The 20,109-nt window shown below is 43.6% G+C and overlaps 1 protein-coding gene across 1 annotated transcript in view; it reads right to left on the bottom strand.

The window, feature by feature from the left end:
* The window catches only part of LOC126416207 (uncharacterized), a 1,274,366-nt gene that overhangs the window by 963,509 nt on the left and 290,748 nt on the right, over nucleotides 1-20,109 (bottom strand). The window lies entirely within an intron of this gene.

Here is a 20,109-nt window from a genome sequence, read left to right as displayed (position 1 = left end):
CTGCCCAATTAAGCGAAACTTCGTCACTTTGTTTACAGGTAGAAGTGGACTATGCCAGCGGAAAAAGAGTGAGCACAACAGATCGCAAGTATAATCGAGGACTCAACAGCATTGCCGCTATGTACGCAACCGTTGGGTATGATGATCATCATCAGCTTCCGCAGCCGCTGTCACAGTCAATAAAATTCTTCTGGGTTTGAGGCCACGTTGTCATCTGTAAAATTCCGACGTTTCGGCGACTGTTGCAAGACGCCTTCCTCAGGGTGTATTGCTAACTGCTGAATGAGCACTAGTTTGGATATACCGGGTGATCAAAAAGTCAGTATAAATTTGAAAACTTAATAAACCACGGAATAATGTAGATAGAGAGGTAAAAATTGACACACATGCTTGGAATGACATGAGGTTTTATTATAACCGAAAAAAAACAAAGTTCACAACATGTCCGACAGATGGCGCTGGACAGCAAAACGTCAGTGACTGCGCATGACAACGTGTATAGAAGGAGCTATAATGAGAGAGAGAATCAGATGTGCCAGCAGTCGCAGCATGTCGACGTTACCTGAAAAGGCGCTTTTAGTGAAGCTGTATTATCAGAATGCGGAATGTGCTAGTTCAGCGTTACGATCCTATCGCCATAGGAAGGGGATTCGAACGGGTAAAGGTCCGTTGACAAACGCAGCTGTGGCGAGAATGATTTCGAAGTTCGAAGCCTCGGGTTGTTTAGAGGATAGACCCTGTAGTGGCCGACCGAGCACAAGGCGTAATGCTGCTGAGACAGTTCAGGAAGAAATGGAGACTGTAGCAGGTTCGTGTATGCACGGGTAAGTCGGCGCTCGTGCAGTCGCACGTCGCACCGGCATTCCATACACTACTGTTTGGTTGGCACGTAGGCGTACCCTCCGATGCTATCGGTACAAAATGCAGCGGCATCATGAACTGTTACCTGGCGATTTAGTGAAACGGAGGGCATTTGCGGTGTGGTCGTTTCAAAAGATGGCGGAAGATGACGAGTGGTCGAGTAACGTGTTGTGGACCGACGAAGCTCATTTCACGCTCCGAGGGTCCGCCAACGCCCACAACTGCAGAATTTGGGCTACCGAAAATCCTAGAACTGTCGTGGAAACTCCATGGCACGACGAGAAAGTCACGGTATGGGCTGGATTTACCACATCTACCATTATCGGGCCTTTTTTCTTCCAGGAAATGCGTGATTCTGGTTTTGTAACTGCTATCATGATGAGTGAGAGGTACGCCGATATGTTACAGAATCGCATCATCCCGAGCCTGGCTGATAAACACCTGCTGGAACGTACGATGTTTATGCAGGATGGCGCTCCACCCCATATTGCTAGACGTGTGAAAGATCTTTTGCGCTCGTCGTTTGGTGATGATCGTGTGCTCAGGCGCCACTTTCGTCATGCTTGGCCTCCCAGGTCCCCAGACCTCAGTCCGTGCGATTATTGGCTTTGGGGTTACCTGAAGTCGCAAGTGTATCGTCATCGACCGACATCTCTAGTGATGCTGAAAGACAACATTCGACGCCAGTGCCTCACCATAACTCCGGACATGCTTTACAGTGCTGTTCACAACATAATTCCTCGACTACAGCTGTTGTTGAGGAATGATGGTGTACATATTGAGCATTTCCTGTAAAGAATATCATCTTTGCTTTGTCTTACTTTCTTATGCTAATTATTGCTATTCTGATCAGATGAAGCGCCATCTGTCGGACATTTTTTGAACTTTTGTATTTTTTTGTTCTAATAAAACCCCATGTCATTCCAAGCATGTGTGTCAATTTGTACCTCTCTATCTACATTATTTCGTGATTTATTCAGTTTTCAAATTTATACTGACTTTGATCACCCGATATACTTTGGAGGAGTGCTGTCATTAGAAGTGAGGGTGAGGAGGAAAGATAATAGGAGTTCATTTTATTGGTCTTTGCATTGCATGTTGTCATTGCCGGAAATGGGCGTTTTCCATTGGAGTTTCCTTTACTGCTTACCATTGGTGGAAACTGGCGAATAGGAGACTGAGCGGCGACTACAGCGTAGCGTTGTTTACTAACTGCCTAGTTTTTTCCCGTGAGTTCCCTAAATCGCTCCAGGCAAATACCGGGATGGTTCCTTTCAAAGGGCACGGCCGGCTTCCTTCCCCGTCCTTCCCTAATCCGATGAGACCGATGATCTCGCTGTCTGGTCTCCTTCCCCAAAACAACCCAACCCTAACTGCGTAGTATCGGCTAGGCCGCGTCAGCGTTTTGTGTACCCTCCACCGCTGTGGCCCACCGCGCGCCTCTTCCTCTGCAAGAGCTGTCCTTCCGCAAAGCTGTCACTGCTGGCAGCCAAACGCTGGAAGTCGATACCCGTCTTCTCTATTCACACTGCCGGGTCGCTTGGCTATTTCTATAGCCTCTCTAATTTTCCTCCTCAAACTAAACAGCTGTTTCGCCAGTACGCGGGCCTCTCGAAATTCGATCTTCATCCTGCACTGTTCCTGATGTTCTGCCACCGCTGATTTGTTGTATTGTTTGAGGAGGATATATCTCTCGTGTTCAGTTAACCTTGTGCTGATTGGACGCCCTGTCTCACCTACATACACCAGTCCACATTCGCACCCGAATTCATAAACTCCGACGGCATGAAACTTGACAATTGTATCTTTCGTCGAACCCAGAATGTCTTTTATTTTGTTGTTGCTACGAAAACTCGGCTTAATGCCTGCCCGACGGAGAATTTTGCCCAGACGTTCAGTAACCCCTTGTACATATGGTAGCACGACGGTGTTCTGTGCTTCGTTCTGCATTTCCCTGTTGCCCTCCTCCTTCAGCGCCATTGTTTTGTGTGTTATCCTCTTGTCGTAGGCATTAGCTCCGAAAATGGACCTGAGGTTTTGTAGTTCAGCTTGCAGGTTGTGTTCATCACTGATCCTGTTTGCAGGGCCCAATTCTTTTGCGTAGGATGGTAGTGGTGGGAGGATACATGCAGGTACCTGTCCGTGCTGGTGGGCTCCCTATAAACTCTGTGTTCAAGCTTCCCCTCTGGCTTACGGTAAACTTCCACGCCGAGAAAAGGCAATACCCCGTTCTTTTCTATCTCCATGGTGAAGGGCATTTTGCTGCGCTGCTGGTTGAGATGTTCGTGAAAGTTGTGAAGCTCTTCTTCTCCTTGTGGCCAGATAACAAAGGTGTCATCAACATATCGTAGCCAGCATTCTGGGCGTAATGGTGCGGGCTGGAGAGCTGTTTCTTCGAACGCTTGCACAAAAATGTCTGCTGCGGCAGGCGAAAGTGGGGAACCCATAGCTACACCGTCCGTCTGCTTTTTTTTTTTTTTCTATTTATACTGCTAGCACGCATGTATATTCTCCTGCCCCCTGTCTCTACCCATCACATCTACCTACTTCTCCTCCCACTTCCACCTAGACATTTCCCATCTCCATTACCCAATCTCTCTGTCCACCTGCTCCATCTCCTCACTCTGTTCACCTCGCCCACCCTTCCTCCTCCTCACCCCTCTATCTGTCAATCTCCACCTTCCCCCTCTGTCCATCTCCTCCTGCCCTTCCCTTCGTCAGTCTCCACTCTCTGTCTGTCTCTGCCTCCCCCCGTGTCCATAATTTTGTTCTCCCTCCCTGTACACTTTCGTTTCTACCTCCTCCTCTCCCCTCGTACCTCTCCCCTACTCTCTTTCTCCTCCTACTCCTCTGTCTCTTCATCTCCTCCTCTCCCATCTCTATGGCTGTAACTTCCTCCCCTGTGTCTGTAGATCGACTCCTGTTTCGTTTCTCTGCCCATCTCCTCCTCTCGTGTCTCTGTGTCCATTTCACCCTTCCCTATCTCTATCCGCCTGCTCCTCCTATTTGCGCCTATCTCCCCCTGCCCCTCACCGTCTGTTTGTCTCTTCTTCCCCCTTCCTTCTCTACGTTATCGCGCTCACCTCTACAGTATTTCTTTCCAGATCGTAACAAATATGTGTACAAAACTTGATTGAAATCTTTCCAGAATGTTTCCACGAGTAGGAAGCAATCGTTCTCAAACTCGCCATAATCGGGGAACTGTAGGGGAAGGATGGTAACCATTAGAGCACTGACGTAAAAGCGCTGATTTGGTTTCTAGTGTATGCCAAATTAGACTCGTACTCTTTCTGTCCTAGATCTCTAGAAGGAAGTAAGCTCAAGCTTTTAGCCGACCACATGGGCCTGTAGTGTACCTCTAGTTACCAGGAGAAGCTGGCCGACCGGCCGAGGGCGTCGACGGTTAGTCGCTGAAAACCACGAAAGACAACAAGAGCAATGGGCGAACAACAAAGACTAAATGACAGAATGACAAGTCCAGAGTGTAAATCAAATCGAGAGCCTAAACGTAGCAGTACCTGGAAACAAGCAACGCTGCGTACAAGATGCGATACGAAAGCTCAGTACCGGGGCCTTTGTTTCCTTGATTGATATTTATCCTATTTCTGAAGCTATTCTTCTCCTATTGCCCCATATGGATGGGGGAAGGGGGGGGGGGCAGTTGGACTGTCAGCGGTAGAATTTTTAGCTCTGCTGCCAGGCGAACTAAAAATTTTACAACGAGAAGTATAAACAAAATGTGTGTGTGTGTGGGGGGGGGGGGGCTGTTATCTGTTTTAAATTAAAAGTCAAAGGCTGTCAGTTAAAAAAAAGGAAATATTTCCATTTTAAAAACACGTCCAGATAGGTGGAATTTTTCTGACAAAAATACGGAAACTCTGCACTTTCACTTAAAATCTGAAAGACTTGCACTAGGTTGAGAGGTAATGCCGGAGGAGAGAGTATATTCCATGGGGTTGAGAGGTATGGGCAGAAAGGTAGGGTGTGTTACACAGGAGAACTATGGAGATGAGATGTAGGACCCCTGGTGAATACTGGGAAATAGTCAGTGAGAAAGACAGAGGGATATGGGTGGTGTGGCCTATGGGTAGGACAGTGGTTGGTCACAGGAGGAAAGGGATGGGGGGATGGAGAGGAAAAGGAGGAAATAGCCCTGATGTCGATAGGTGGGGAAGAGTTGAAGTTCACAGGAGGGATGTGTTTGTGAAGGTTCAAAAAATGGTTCAAATGGCTCTGAGCACTATGGGACTTAACATCTGAGGTCATCAGTCCCCTAGAACTTAGAACTACTTAAACCTAACTAACCTAAGAACATCACACACATCCGTGTCCGAGGCAAGACTCGAACCTGCGACCGTAGTGGTCGCGCGGTTCGAGACTGTAGCATCTAGAACCGCTTTGTGAAGAGCCAGCAGCATTATCAGGGCTGGTGATCAGAAGGGAGACAATGGGGTTATTTGAATCTAGTTTGCAGAGGTGTGGGAATTTGATGAGACGGTAGAGAATCCAGGATGGCAAGATAAACGGATATGGAAAGTGAGAAAGTCCCTGTCGTTCGAGTATTTGGAGGGACTTAAAGAACTTTGGTGGGGCAGAGATCCACGCAACATTTGAATAGCACAGGATGGGTTGGATGAGTGGTGGAAGGTTGTAATCCCCAAGTTTGGCCTGTTAATAGTTTTAGTAGTTTGTCCGGGCCCATGCACTGCGCGAGTTAATAGCGCGCCCGCGTGCGCCGATAGGATGGCGCGTGGGGCGTGTCCCGCGCCTACCACTCAGGCGGCAACAGCAGCGCTCGCAAATCATTAGGATCGCCGCCTAGCGGCCGAAGCCTAGGCCCACGCGTTCTGGTGGGGTTTCGAACTTGCCGGGCTGGGGTATGCAGTACTAGCCACTCGCCTTTCTCAAACGATAACGCTTCGCACTTTATTTCGCCAGCTTGCTGCCGTGTAAGGTCGAGAGTTGTGCGTTGTATTATTATTACCTTTTTTCTTCGCTTCTTACGATTACTGTCTGCCGGGCGGGATGGCCGAGCGGCTCTAGGCGCTACATTCTGGAACCGCCTGACCGCTACGGTCGCAGGTTCGAATCCTGCCTCGGGCATGGATGTGTGTGATGTCCTTAGGTTAGTTGGGTTTAACTAGTTCCAAGTTCTAGGGGACTGATGACCTTAGAAGTTAAGTCCCATAGTGCTCAGAGCCATTTGAACCATTTTTTTTTTTTTTAATAATGTCTTTCCTATGGTTCATCCCCTTGTGATCTAGCAGATTTATTTTATTTCACAGTAGCTATAGAGGCTGTTCTTGACCAAACCGGAACAATGAAATAACCTTAGGACATTATAGCAAAATACCCTAAAATGGTGTGAATTCGAACATTTAAAAATATTTTCAATATTACACCAAAACGTGTACATCTTTCACGACAATCGTTTGTATACATTAAAAGAGGTATTGAAGATTTTACAAAGCATTTTAAATATTTTTATATCTTCTATTTTTTTCGTTTAATTTTTTCAGTGTTCAGAGTCACACATTGTTTGAGGCCACTTCAAATATGGCATTATTTTCCTATTCTTTGCAAGACCTTTTTACTATTTTTCTGTATCACCTCTCATAAGCAAGAGCATGTTACGTTATACTGTGTATGAAAGCAATTTTTAAAGTAAATTTTAGTACCATTATACTGTTATATTTCAGTACTATTATCTGATATTTTCTTCCACAGCATAAGAGCAGTTGACACCTTTATCACTTAATTTTCTCATTATGATAACTGTTTGATGGATGGGTAAAGGCAAAAAAAAATCAATAACGGTTTTCAGAAGCAATTTCAATAACATTATTAAGGCTCTTTAAACAGACGATATCAATGTTATAAAAACAGTGATAAAAACCTGCAACAAAGAATGAATTACAAGATATCCGACACATCAGATGCAACACCAAAAGAAAGTCTTCCCCCCCTTCCCAGTTCAGGCTCCGTCAAAATTCATTCTACAAACACCATCTTTCACACATTTGACACATCAGATCATTAGGCGAAACAAAGCAGCTACTTGATAAAAAATTCAAGATAACGCTGCACACCGCATGTAATAATCCACCATCACCGATCAGCTGATTGTCAGAGAGAATACAAAGCAGCAGGGCGCCAACGTACAAAGCATAGTTGAAAAAAACCTTTCGACAGGTTCATCTTCAACTTTTATTTAAGTACTCGAACGTCAAGGAACTAACGGAACTTCTTTGGCTATCACTAAAATTAAATTTAGATGAGCACTTTGCCAGTAAACTATCATTTACGATTTTTGAACCTTAGTTGCTCCACCTTTCTGCGCGAATCTCTTCATCTCAGAGTAGCACTTGCAACCTACGTCCTCAGTTATTTGGTGGATGTATTCCAGTCTCTGTCTCCCTGTACAGTTTTTGCCCTCTACAGTTCCCTCTAGTACCATGGAAGTCATTCCCTGACGTATTAACAAATGTCTTTTCATCCTGTCTCCTCTTATTATCAGTGTTGCCCACATTTTCCTTTTCTGCGCAGAAATTCCTCATTCCTTACCTCAACAGTTCACCTAATATTCAACGTTGGTCTGTAGCACCACATCTCAAATGCTTCAATTCTCTCCTCTTCTGGCTTTCTCATAGTCCATGTTTCGTTACCACACAGTTCTATGCTCCATACGTACATTCTCAGAAATTTATTCCTTTGATACTATTAGACTTCTATCGTTCAGGAAAGCCCTTTTTGCCAGTGCTAGTCTGCTTTTGGTGTCCTCCCTGCTCCGTCCATCATTGTTTATATTACTGTCTAGGTAATAGAATTCCTTAATTTTGTCTACTTCGTGACCATCAATCCTGATGTTAAGTTTCTCGCTGTTCTCATTTCTGCTACATCTCATTACTTTCGTCTTCCTTCGATTTACATTCAGCCCATACTGTACACTCATTAGACTGTTCATTCCGTTCAGGAGATCATGTAATTCTTCTTCACTTTCACTCAGGATAGCAATGTCATCAGCGAATCGTATCACTGATATCCTTTCACCTTGTATTTTAATTCCACTCCTGAACCTTTCTTTTATTTCCATCATTGCTTCTTCGATGTACAGATTGAAGAGTAGGGGCGAAAGGCTACAGCCTTGTCTTACACCCTTCTTAATACGAGCACTTCGTTCTTGATCGTCCACTCTTATTATTCCCTCTTGGTTGTTGTACATATTGTATATGACCCGTCTCTCCCTATAGCTTACCCCTACTTTTTTCAGAATCTCGAACAGCTTGCACCATTTTATATTGTCGAACGCTTTTTCCAGGTCGACAAATCCTATGAATGTGCCTTGATTTTTCTTTAGTCTTGCTGCCATTATTAACAGCAACGTCAGAAGTGCCTCTCGCGTGGCTTTTTGTTTTCTAAAGTCAAACTGTTCGTCATCTAACACATCCTTAATTTTCTTTTACATTCTTCTGTACATTATTCTTGCAATCAACTTTGATGTATGAGCTGTTAAGCTGACTCGTACTTGTCAGCTCTGGGAGACTTCGGTATTGTGCGGATGATATTTTTCTGGAAGTCAGGTGGCATGTCCCCAGACTCACACATTCTAAACACTAACGTGAATCGTCGTTTTGTTGCCTCTTCACAAAAATGATTATAGATATTCTGGTGGAATGTTGTCTATCCCTTCTGCCACATTTGATCTAAGTCCTCCAAAACCCTATTAAGTTCTGAATCTAAAAGCCGATCCCCTATCTCTTCTATAGCTGCTCTTGTTTCTTCTATCACATCAGAGAAATCTTCCCCTCATAGAAACCTTCAATGTACTCTTTCCACCCATCCGCTCTCTCCTCTGCATTTAGCAGTGGAATTCCCGTTACGCTCTTAATGTTACCCCTCTTTCTCTTAATTTCAACTAAGGTTCCTTTGGATTTCCTATATGCTCAGTCGGTCCTTCACACAATAATTTCTTTTTCGATTTCTTCACATTTTTCATGGAGCCATTTTGTCTTAACTTCCCTGCACTTCCTATTTATTTCATTCCCCAGCGACTTGTATTTCTGTATTCCTGAATTTCAATGAGCATTTTTGTACTTCCTTCTTTCATCGATCAGCTCAATTATTTCTTCTGTCACCCATGGTTCCTTCGCAGTTACCTTCTTTGTACCTAAGTTTTTTCCTTCCAGCTTCTGTGATTGCAGTTTTTATAGATATCCATTCCTCCTCAACTGTACTGCATACTGAGCTATTCCTTATTGCTGCATTTATTGCCTTAGAGTACTTCAACCGTATCTCGTCATTCCTTAGTACTTCCGTATCCCACTTCTTCGAATATTGATTCTTCCTGATTAATTTCTTAAACTTCAGCCTACTCTTCATCACTGCTACATTATGATCTGAGTCTATATCTGCTCCTGCGTATGCCTTACAATCCAGTATGTGATTTCCGAATCTCTGCCTGACCATGATGTAATCTAACTGAAATCTTTCCGTATCACCCAGTCTTTTCCAAGTATACCTCCTCCTCTTGTGATTCTTCAAAAGATTAGTTGCTATTACTAGCAGAAATTAATGACAGAACACATTTAGTCTTTCTCTTCATTCCTTGTCGCAACCCCATATTCTCCTGCAAGCTTTTCTTCTGCTCTTCCTCTATGAATGCATTACAGTCCCCCCTGACTATGCCACGAACACGAAGCGTTACGTATGTATTAGAAGTCTCCTGAGTGAACCCGCCAAAAGTCCGTCACTTCCGACATGTAGCGAAGCTGCAGGACAGTTTCAAAATGGCGTCCGTAGGGGATGTACGTTACAAGCAACGTGGCGTCATTGAATTTCTCGCTGCAGAGAAAGAAACTGTGGGCAACATTCACAATCGTTTGTGCAAAGTCTATGGAGCATCTGCTGTCGACAGAAGTGCAGTTAGTCGCTGGGCACGGAGGAGCTCGGGAGGAGCTAGGGCTTGGCGGAGCTCCACGATTTGCAGCGGTCGGGGAGACCATCCACGGCTATCACACCTGACACTCCTAATATAGCCCCCTCCGACTTCCACTTGTTTGGGCTATTAAAGGATGTCATTCGTGAAAGATATTCTGAGGATGAATCACTGGCTCCGCCACCAGGACAAGTGTGGTACCGACACAGCACACACGCCCTTCTTTCACGCTGGAGGCAGGCCATGATTACGTGGAAAAACTGGGTGTGTAGGTAAAACACCTTTCTTTCTTGTGTGTAACTCTCGTGATGTTTAATAAAGAAGTGTTGAAGAAAAAAATGCGGTGCATTACTTTTTGGGCAATCCTCGTACTTACTCTCTCTCTTCATCTTCAGCTTGTGAAATCGGCATGTATACCTGAACTATCGTTTGCGGGTATCGATTTGCTGACGATTCTGATAACAACACTATCACTGAACTGTTCACAGTAACAAACTCTCTGCCCTATTTTCCTATTCATAATGAATTCTACCACCGTCATACCATTTTCTGCTGCTGTTGATATTACTCTACACTCATCTGACCAAAAATCCTTGTCTAATTTTCATTTCACTCCATTGATCCCTAGTAGACTAAGCCTTTGCTTTTCCCGTTTCAGGTTTTCTAGTTTCCCTACCACGTTCAAGATTCTAAATTCCACGCCTTGACTCATAGAACGTTATGCCTTCGTTGGTTATTCATTCTTTTTCTCATTGTGACCTCCCCCTTGGCACTCCCCCTTCGGAGATCCGAATGGATAACTATTCCGGAATCTTTTGCAATGGAGAGATCATCATGACACTTTTTCAATTAAAGGCCACAAGTCCTGTGGATACACTCCTTGTGTCTTTAATGCAGTGGTTTCCATTGCCTTCTGCAACCCCATCCCGTTGATAATTGCTGATTCTTCCGCCTTTAGGGGCAGTTTCCCTCCCTGGACAAGAGAGTGCCCTGAACCTCCGTCAGCTCCTCCGCCCTCTTTGACAAGGCCGTTGGCAGAATGAGGCTGACTTCTTATGCCGGAATTGCGCATATGATATGATGGAAATATTTTCGAGGTTAGAAAGACACGGTGTTTCGCGACTTTTGTTCTTATTCAACATAATAATTTCGATTTGAGAGTTACATAGTTGGAAACAATAAATTATTTATTATTTTAAAAAGTTCGTGCAGTTAAATTGTTACCCAAATAACAGATTGTGGCAATGAATACTTCTGGCGCGCCATTGAGGATGTTACGCTCTATGGCAAGGCAAAATCGATAGATGTCGACTTCATGAATGAAGGGGTGGTTTGACGACATTCAGTAACAACTGGTTGTCGTTGTTTTACATACTGAGTGGCTACAGGTTATAAGTATTGTCGTGTGATCATTTAGATGTAATGACATGCTTTCATTTACGTGTAATACTGGATGTTGACTATATAAAATGTGGCCTCAAGTGTGGAATATATATCTCAATTACGTGCCACATCTCATGTGATGCATCATGTGATGCTCGTTCACTTGTAAGTCGATTTATAGGCTTTTTGCAGGTCTGTAACAAGACCGTTATTATGTTTCTGTAAAATATGTGCTGATGTTACAGTGTGCTCCATGGTGGTATGTTCATTTTAGGTGCTCTCCCTCCTAAAATTTAAAAAGATGCTAAATTACTGTTTAAAGACCTCACCGTTCAAAGACATCCCATTCCACGATTACATTTTTACTAAGCCAATGCTGATTTAGGACTCTCAGCTTCTCGTTAGGATTCGACTATTGTATAAGGATTTCCGTTACAATGACAGCACCCCAGAAACGCGTATCTGTGAGAACTGGATTGCGTTCTTTCTAACAGATTTTGCAGGTGTACTATAAGCTGTTAGTATTATCCTGTGCAAATTCTACCACAGTTTCACAAATTCCCATTAAGAACGCATTATAATTTCCAAAGATTGATTTTCTAACTTGACAACGCAATGAAGCACCTTACGTTAAAAATAAATCTCACAATTATGAAGCTGCGACTTCCGAAATATCATTTTGGAAACGTGTGGTAAGGTTCTACTCTACCAAACTAATGAGATCATTGGTCCCTAGGCTTACACACTAATTTAAACTAACTTAAACCAACTTACACTAAGGACAACACACACACCCATGCCCGAGAGAAGAATTGAACCTCCAAGTCCGCAGCTCATGGTCTCGCAGTCGCGTTCTCGCTTCCCGAGCACGGGGTCCCTGATTCGATTCCCGGCGGGGTCAGGGATTTTCACCTGCCTCGACATGACTGGGTGTTTGTGTTGTCCTCATCATTTCATCATCATTCATGAAAGTGGCGAAATTGGACTGAGAAAAGGTTGGGAATTGGTAAGGGCGCTGATAACCGCGTTGTTGAGCGCCCCACAAACCAAACATCATCATCAGCATCATCATCGAACCTCCGACGGAGGAAGCCGCGTAAATCGCGACAAGGCACCCTAGACCGCGGGGCAGCCGAAATATCGCAGCGAAAACACAGTATACCTATTTTATTATTATGTTTTTCAGAAATATATTTCATTTTGGTCGCACGGTATTTCTGTCGGCGCTGTACTCATTTATCCCAAACGAGGAAAGGCGTCCGCTCTATGACAGTCTCGTTATTTGACTTCACTTTATTTTGCTTCGTTACTACTAATGCTCTACTTGACTTTGGCGCTAAATTTGCATTCTAAGCACGAATATATGAATGCGAATACACAGCGTCGACGCCTGCTGTAGTTTCGTAATTCTGAGCATTTACGCTTACAGTATCGATACGTTATATACCGAACAACACTTCACGAACAGATTTTAGAGTTGAGCAGTACGTGGACTACGGCGTATCGCATGCCTTTAACGTCATATGCCGAGCGACATTTTAAGGACAGAGTTCATTACTTGATCAGCATCGCAAGAGAAGTACCAGGGCCTTAGCATGCAATATTTATTTCACACTCACACACTCAAAAGGCAATATATAAGCTGAAACTTCCTGGCAGATTAAAACTGTGTGCCCGATCGAGACTCGAACTCGGGACCTTCGCCTTTCGCGGGCAAGTGCTCTACCATAAGTAAGGCTGTGAGGACCGGGCGTGAGTCGTGCTTCGGTAGCTCAGATGGTAGAGCACTTGCACTTGCTTCCGTCTCCCTGTTCCTCTGATTTTACATCCGCATTAATTTTGCTCTGCATAGTACATTTACAACAGAAAAGTATTTTCTGTACAAGTTTGTGTGTTTGTTACACACGGTGAGCCAGGCGGGTTGGCCGAGCGGTTATAGGCTCTACAGCCTGGAACCGCGCGACCGTTACGGTCGGGCATGGATGTGTGTGTTATGTCCTTAGGTTAGTAAGGTTTAAGTAGTTGTAGGTTCTAGGGAACTGATGACCTCAGAAGTTAAGTCCCATAGTGCTCAGAGCCATCTGAACCATTTCGAACACACGGTGATAATTATTAAACCAGGTAAACGCTGGGATTGCACGGGATAGCAAAAGAAATACATTTCTCTAATGTCGTATTTGCCTGTTAGGGTTTTTTTTAAACCGGTAGAAGGAGTTTTATCAGGATGAAAATTTATTGAACCAACAACTCTGTGAGGTTGGGACACTGAAAACACTTTTTCCAGTGTGTTTTCCTATGAAGAACAGACGTACGAGGTCATCAAATCTTACCTACACAAACAACTTGTAATTTTTTATTGCCAAGAGATAGCCGGCCGGAGTGGCCAAGCGATTCTAGGCGCTTCAGCCTGAAACCGCGCGACCGCTACGGTCCCAGGTTCGAATCCTGCCTCGGGCATGGATGTGTGTGATGTCCTTAGTTTAGTTAGGTTTAAGTAGTTCTAAGTTCTAGGGGACTCAAAATGGCTGTGAGCACTATGGGACTTAACTGTTGAGATCATCAGTCCCCTAGAACTTAGAACTACTTAAACCTAACTAAACTAAGGACATCACACACATCCATGCCCGAGGCAGGATTCGAACCTGGGACCGTAGCGGTCGCGCGGTTCCCGACTGTAGCGCCTAGAACCGCTCGGCCACACCGGCATGGGTGTGTGTGATAGGATAGTTAGGTTTAAGTAGTTCTAAGTTCTAGGGGACTGATGACCACAGCTGTTAAGTCCCATAGTGCTCAGAGCCATTTGAACCATTTTTGCGAAGAGACAACAACGTTAACGCAAAAGATTAGCTAAAAAAACGCCTCCACTGACTTGTAAACAAAGGTTACAACGTCGGGTCATGTTCTACCTAACGCATTTATAGACTGAAGAGTGTTCTTACTTTCTCCTGCTACTACCACTAGATCCTCTTCTGATTCCATAGGGGCTCCATTCGATGTTGCGCGTCTCTCTTGACACAAAGAGTCAAGAGACGTCAGATCAGGGGATCGAGTAAGCCACGGTACAGAAACTCCCCTGGCGATCCACTTCTCTGAAAACTATCGGTTCAAGAATCGTCGCACAGGGACGACTGAAATATTCCGGTGCCCCGTCTTGCTGGAACTACATGCGCTGCCTCGTAGCGAGTGACAAGTCACCCAGCAATCCTGGAAATGATATGGGGGAAGAAATTGTAATAACGCCTGCCATTTAATGGCCTAGGTAGGAGATATGGTCCACTTAAACAACACCTGCTCCACATTCACATAGAAACGCACTTGATGAGTGCAGTAAATCTGGCAGGTGGATTGAACTCACTGCAAGCATGTGAACTGGGGATATCGAGTACTCCATCGACATGTAGTAAGCACCAACCACATCCGTGTACAAACTTCAGTTGTGTCGCTCCATTAGTAAACAAGTACTGTGATAGTACAAATAAATGTAAATGTGAAACAGCTCTTACAATTGAAGCGCGATGTATTCCCTCTACCGTACAACAGGAAGCGTTACAACAACAAATCAATTATAACAACTGAAGAGTCTATACGCCCTATACCAGAATAAATAATGCTCACAGGAAATTATGACGTAAAAGAAAAATATTTTATGTTCGATGCAACCTCCCAGAGTTCGTCGGTTTAAATAATTTTCACCCTATGTAACGTGGGCGGCATAAAACAAACAAAGAAACAACAATATATAATTAAGTATCAGTATAAATAATTAAATAATTCCGCCACAGCATCATCTATCAATCGTGTAAACGTGCCTGTGTGTGGAATAAAACCTTCTCCTGTGCCAGTCTCTACATTTCATTGTACCATTTGCATCGAATGTTTTCAGTTATTTTTTGTAGGTATTGGATTTTCTATCTTCCTTTATGGTTTCTATCCTCCACGCCTCCCTCTAGTACCACTGAAGTTTCTACCTGATATCCTTCTTCTTGTCAGTGTTTTCTGTGTATTCTGAGAAATATCTTCCCCAGATTAAGGTGCCTTTATAGCAGTAGCCATATATTGGACAGTAATGTTCGTCTTGTATCTGCTAATCTGCTTTATATGTCCTCCTTGCTCCTTGGTTATTTTGCTGCCTAGGTAGCAGAATTCCTCAACTTTATGTACTCCGTGATCAACAACTTTGGTTTCAACTTTCTCGCTACTCTCATTTCTGCTGCTTCTCACTAATTTCGTCTTTCTCCGTTTTACTCTCAGTCCATATTATGTACTCATTTGACTGTTCATTTCTTGTCACCTTCACTGCTAATGTTATAAGCGAATGTTATCATTCATATCCTATCACACTGAATTTTAGCCCTACTATTGAAAATTTCTTTTATTTCCGCCATTGCTTTCACGATGTGTAGAATGAACGGTATGGGCGAAAGACTGCATCCCTGTCTCACACCCTTTTTAATCCGACCACTTCCTCCTTGATCTTTCAGTCTTATTGTTCGTCCTTGTATATTGTAGATATTGTATATTACCCGTCTTGCCTTATAGCTTACTCCTCTTTCTGTCAGAATGTAGAACATGTTAAACCATTTTACATTGTCGAACGCTTTTTCCAGGTCGACAAATCCAGTGAACATATCTTGCTCTTTCTTCAGTCTTCCTTCCGTTATCAAGGGGCGACATCAAAACTGCCTCTCTGGCTTCATGAAACACTAAAAACACTGTTTTCACAAACGTTCTCTTCAGGGCGACTAACTTGGATTTTGGTGATGGTCTTCTCTTTATACTGTCTTATTTCGACTGTCAGGTGTCTACATTCTGGAATTCATTTGGACAATTAGAACTAAGGATGTTCTGTGGGTGGGTGGCAGTACGGTAGGCTGTTGTCTATGCTACATGGCAAGTGACTGGTTGGCAACAGCGAATTTGCAGCTTGTACCCAGGGGTATTGTTTTGCTGCAGCGAGATGTTAATGCCGTATTGCAGTCCTCTTGGGATCGCTTGTTTACTTTTCTCATGATATTGTGGAGGCTTTGGATCTAGGCAGTCTGGTAGATGCAGTATTTCTTGATTTTCCCATGCCTACTTATTGTTAAAAGTACGATCGTATGGGGCACAAGTGAAATTTGTGACTGGATTGAGAACATTTTGTACAGAGGACGTAGCATGTTGTCTTGGATGGAGAGTCATTGTCAGTTGTACGAGGTGCGACAATAAAGTAATGAGACTGATTTTCTTTGGAATATGTGGCAACCCTGCAGGCTTGCGTAGGCACAATATCTCTGACCTTGGTCTATAAGCTGCTTCTAGTCCAAGCAGCACATCGATGCAACTGCTCAGTCGTGAGTTGTGCTGTAATAAGTTAACACTTGTTTGTGTCTCTCGTCACGGAAATGGAACCACATAACATTGCGCAACGGTATGCCATTTCTTTTTGTGTTAAACTGGGTGAAAACGCTACGACAACTTACAGTAAGCTTCAGAAGGCTTTTGGAGAGGAGCTTATGTCAAGAGCTCAAGTTTTTCGTTGGCATAAAATGTTCAGTGAAGGCAGATCGACCATCAACCTCACGGACGGATGTCAACTTGGCCAGGGTGCGTGAACTCGCACGATCTGATCGGAGATTATCCGTGAAAATGATTGCAGAAAAACTGAACATCAATCGAGAAACGGTTCGTCTAATAATAACTGAAGATCTTGATATGAGTAAGATTTGTGCAAAAATGGTTCCTAAAAATCTCACACCACAACAACGAGAAACACGGAAAAATGGCCGCGCGGGATTAGCCGAGCGGTCTCAGACGCTGCAGTCATGGACTGTGCGGCTGGTCCCGGCGGAGGTTCGAGTCCTCCCTCGGGCATGGGTGTGTGTGTTTGTCCTTAGGATAATTTAGGTTAAGTAGTGTGTAAGCTTAGGGGCTGATGACCTTAGCAGTTAAGTCCCATAAGATTTCACACACATTTGAACATTTTTGAACGGAAAAACGTGGCAGCCGATCTGTTAGAGCAAACGGAAATCAATTCAGAATTGTTGAGCCGTGTTATCACTGGCGATGAAAGTTGGTTTTTTCAGTACGATCCAGAGACAAAACGCCAAAGTCCGCAATGGTGCTCAAAGGGATCACCCAGGCCAAAAAGAGCTCGCATGTCAAAGTCAAAAGTGACATGCATGCTTGTGTGCTTCTTTGATTCCAAGGGAATTGTTCATAAAGAGTTGGTGCCTCCTGGACAAAGAGGTAACCAATACTACTACAAAGAAAATTAGAAAGACTTCGTAAAAGAGTTATTTGTGTCCATGCAAACAATGCTGATAATTCGATTCTGCATCACGTTAATGCGCCATCCCATACTGCTCTGTCAGTACAGCAATTTTTATCCTCAAAACAAATTTCGGTACTAACAGAGACACCTTATTCATCAGGTATCACTCCGTGCGACTTTTTTCTATTTCCAGGAGTCAAAACGGAGTTCAAGGTACACAATTTTCATACAAAACAACATGTCCAAAAAGCTGTGACGAGGGTCTTGGAGGATATTACAGAAGATGACTTCCAGAAATATTAACATCAATGGCAGAAGCGCTGGAAAAAGTGTCTGCAATCAGAAGGGAAGTACTTTGAAGGAGACAACACTAAACGTGACTAAAACGGTAAGCAACATTTCTTTTTCACATCAGTCTCATTACTTTACTTTCGCACCTCGTAGAAGTAACTTCAGGTGTGCCCCAGGGGAGTTTGGTGGGACCATTGCTGTTCATGTTTTATATCAATGACCTTTCAGACAGTATCAATAGTAACCTCAGACTTTTTGCAGATGATGCAGTTATCCGTAAAGAAGTACTGTCTGAAGGAAGCCGATTAAATATTCAGTCAGATTTCGATAAGATTTCAATGTGTTGGAAAGATCTTGCTTTAAATGTTCAAGAATGTATGACTGTGCACTTCACAAAACAAAAGAACGTGGTATCCTATACTATAATATCAATGAGTCAGCTGTGGAATCGGCCAGTTAATGCAAATACGGTGGTGTAACTCTGTAGGGATATGAAATGAAATGATCACATAGGTTCGGTCGTGGATGAAGCAGAAGAACGCAAAATCCCCAAGACTGGGTAAATTTCACAGAAGCTCGAAATTTAGTGCGGACGTCAATGCGAGGTGCTTTTAACAGTTTCCACAATGAAACATTGTCTCAGAGATTCTGGTCGTTTGTAAAGTACACCAGTGGCAAAAAACAGTCAATACCAGTACTGAGCGATAGCGATGGAAATGTTACCGATCATGGTGTCACTAAAGCGGAGCTACTAGATACAGTTTTCCGTACTTCCTTCACGAAAGAAGACGAAGTAAATATTCCACAATTCGAAACCGGAGCAGCTGTTAGCATGAGTGACATAAAAGTAGATATCTTAGGTGTTGCGAAACAACTCAAATCACTCAAGAAAGGCAAGTCTTCCGCTCCAGATGGTATACCAGTCAGGTTTCTTTCAGAATATGCAGACACAATAGCGCCTTTCATAGCAATCATATAAAGCCGCTCACTTGACGAAAGGTCTGTTCCTAAAGACTGCAAAGTAGCAAAGGTGTCACCAATATTCAAGAAAAGATATAGGAGTAGCCCATTGAATTACAGACCCATATCACTGACCTCAATTTGCAGCAGGAGTTTGGAGCATATACTGTACTCGAACATCATGAATCACCTTGAAGAAAATGACTTATTGATACATTACCAACACGGATTCAGAAAATATCGTTCTTGTGCAACGCAGCTAGCGCTTTATTCCCATGAAGTAATGAGTGCTGTCGACAAGGGATCTCAGATCGCTCCACATTCCTAGATTTCCAGAAGGCTTTTGATACAGTTCCTCACAAGCGACTATTAATTAGATTGCGTACATATGGAGTATCGTCTCAGTTGTGTGACTGGATTCGTGATTTCCTCTCAGAGAGGTCACAGTTCGTAGTGATAGACCGTAAATCATCGAGTGATATCTGGCGTTCCGCAAGGTAGTGTCATAGGCCCTCTGCTGTTCCTGATTTACATAAATGATGTAGGTGATAATCTCACCAGCTCCCATAGATTGTTTGCAGATGACGCTGTAATTTACCGTCTAGCAAAATCATCAGACGATCAATTGCAATTACCAAATAATCTAGACAGAATTTCTGTATGGTGCGAAAAGTGGCAATTGGCACTAAACAAAGAAAAGTGCGAGGTCGTCCACATGGGTACTAAAATAAATCCGATAAATTTTGGGTATACGATAAATCGCACAAATCTAAGGGCTGTCAGCTCGACTAAATACCTAGAAATTACAATTACGAGCAACTTAAATTGGAAAGACCACACAGATAATACTGTGGGAAAGGCGAAATAAAGACTGCGCTTTGATGGCAGAACACTTAGAAGATGCGACAGGTCCACTAAAGAGACAGCCTACACTACACTTTTCCGTCCTCTGCTGGAATACTGCTGCGCGGTGTGGGATCCTTACCAGGTAGGTTTGACGGAGAACTCCGAAAAGTGCAAAGAAGGGCAGCTCGTTTCGTGTTATCGCGCAATAGGGGTGAGAGTGTCACTGATATGATACGCGAGTTGGGGTGGCAGTCACTGAAACAAAGGCGGTTTTCTTTGTGGCGAGATCTATTTACGAAATTTCAATCGCCAACTTTCTCTTCCGAATGCGAAAATATTTTGTTGACACCCACCTACGTAGGGAGAAATGATAATCATAATAAAATAAGAGAAATCAGAGCTCGAACGGAAAGATTTAGTTGCTCCTTTTTCCCACCCGCCATTCGAGAGTGGAATGGTAGAGAAGTAGTAGGAAAATGGTTAGATGAACCCTCTGCCCGGCACTTAAGTGTTAATTTCAGAGTAACCATGTAGATGTGGATGTAGAATGTTTAGACGAAATTGTTAATAACCAGTCCCA

Source organism: Schistocerca serialis, chromosome 8 (genome assembly GCF_023864345.2).
Source record: "Schistocerca serialis cubense isolate TAMUIC-IGC-003099 chromosome 8, iqSchSeri2.2, whole genome shotgun sequence".
Taxonomy (NCBI): domain Eukaryota; kingdom Metazoa; phylum Arthropoda; class Insecta; order Orthoptera; family Acrididae; genus Schistocerca; species Schistocerca serialis.
The sequence above is the reverse complement of the archived record's forward strand: the minus strand, read 5'-3'. Positions and strand labels throughout refer to the sequence as shown.